This window comes from Ornithorhynchus anatinus, chromosome 7 (genome assembly GCF_004115215.2).
Source record: "Ornithorhynchus anatinus isolate Pmale09 chromosome 7, mOrnAna1.pri.v4, whole genome shotgun sequence".
NCBI classification, from domain to species: Eukaryota; Metazoa; Chordata; class Mammalia; order Monotremata; family Ornithorhynchidae; genus Ornithorhynchus; species Ornithorhynchus anatinus.
In genome coordinates this window covers 70,769,844-70,771,741 of record NC_041734.1, presented here as the reverse complement: position 1 = coordinate 70,771,741, position 1,898 = coordinate 70,769,844, and positions in this window count along the sequence as shown.

Sequence of the window (1,898 nt, the reverse complement as noted above, 5' to 3'; positions counted from 1 at the left end):
CACGTTGACTCCTGGTTTATAACTAAGCTATCCTGGAAATCTGTCCTTTCATTTCCTGCTCCCCACTAAATTTTCTCGAGTGAGTGAGAGAGAGAGAGAGAGAGAGAGAGAGAGAGAGAGAGAGAGAGAGAGAGAGAGAGTGTGTGTGTGTGTGTGTGTGTGTGTGTGTGTGTGTGTGTGTGTGTGTGTACACATATGCGTGTGTCTAAGAACGAATTGCATGAGGCAAGTCTTCCTTCTCTACCTTCAAGGAGCTCTTTGGTATTCCCCAGCATTTACCGATAAGGGTCTTGATTTGATTTGAAGGCGAGGCCTCCCCCGCCCCAGCAGTTATATTTCAGATCTAGAAGGTGCCTGATAACGACTCAAGGGATTATATTGGCCAGCCAGAAGGCAAGGGATTGGGAGTGATTCACAGCTTCAGTCAGAACCTGGTTTCGATGGCTGGGACTTAGCAGTGGAATGTATCCACTCATGACTGACACAAGGTACATATTGTCATGTTATCATCTGGGAATGGATTATCTATGCAGGTTTTGAAATCTCACCAGCTGTCAACCTGCTTGCCTTTCTACCAACAGTATCATCCTTTGCTGAATCTCCCCCAGTCTGCAGTGGTGACACTCTCCAGGCACCAATGTTCTGTTTCATCTATTTTTGGCGTATCTGGCCCAGATCACTGAGCCGATTGTATTATGTTTCCCTTCAGGCTTCAGGGTCTTTGTGGCCCAGTTCTGGAATGAGAGTTGGGGACTATTGTTTTCAGTTGCGCAAGTTGCTGACTTGGGCCTGTGTCTTAGTGATTGCCTAAAAGCCTTTCACTTGGAAGGTCACCTGCTTCTCTTCTAACACAGGGGTTGTATTCTTGCAGAATTCCCTGCTAGGGAAAACCCTCATAGTATTCAGCCAGCGTTCAACACTACACTCGTGGGTCCGATTGCTTCTTCAGACCTGGTCTTGCCGTTTTCCAACAGGTGGTCGTCGTCAAAAGACTGTTCCCTAATTCTGCTGCAAGTTCTAGCAGAAAGGCAGTGAAAATAAGTGCTAAATATATACAGTAGAACTGAGGGGAGAATTGTCACTGTCCCTGGAAAATCCTACCTCTTTGTGTTCTTTGTATTCAAAAGGACAAACTTTTCACATCTAAATGTCGACAGTATCCTCAGAAAACCCAGCTTCTGCACTAGATTCATCCATCCTTCTTTCTTGGAGCCTCTCTCCCTCCGGGTCTAGGCCCGATATCTGCCACTCTCTGAACAGAAGTACGGCTTGGGGGCCCCCGTTTTCCCATCTCATGAAGAGGGTCTGAGCAGTGGAATTAGTATTTCCCTGTGAATGAGGGGAGTTAAGCAAGGTCATTCCCAATAGGGCACAGGGGGCAAATGTTGGCATCTTCTCTGGGAAGTGCTCAGGATTCTCTGCCCTCTACCTTTACCTGACACATATCTTTAGTCCATTTCCTAGGTTAGATTTCAGCCCCTTCAGTAGTATGGAATTTCACGTTTCACCAATCCAAATTGGTGGTTCCCTCAGAATTCCACGAAAATGAGACGCACACTGTGGAGCTGACAATGTCTACTCCTTACACCAAAAACAGTCCATATAATGAGCGCGTGCATCTTTGAACCCAAGAACAACTCTTCATTTGACTGCTGGGAGGTTTCTTCATTTTTCAAACCTGAGTGTGTTGTCCCCAACACGTACATAGAGGAGCTGTGAGTTTATTAGTGCTTGAAGACAAGAACAAACCAGGAACTTGGAATGTCCTGCAGCTACTTTTTATTTTGCATTGTTCCACAATTGAACTGAAAGCTGGGTAATAGGGAGGGAGGGAGGGAGGGAGGGCCAACACCTCAGCAAACACTGAAGAGAAAAGAAAGGACCAGTTTTAAAAGTGG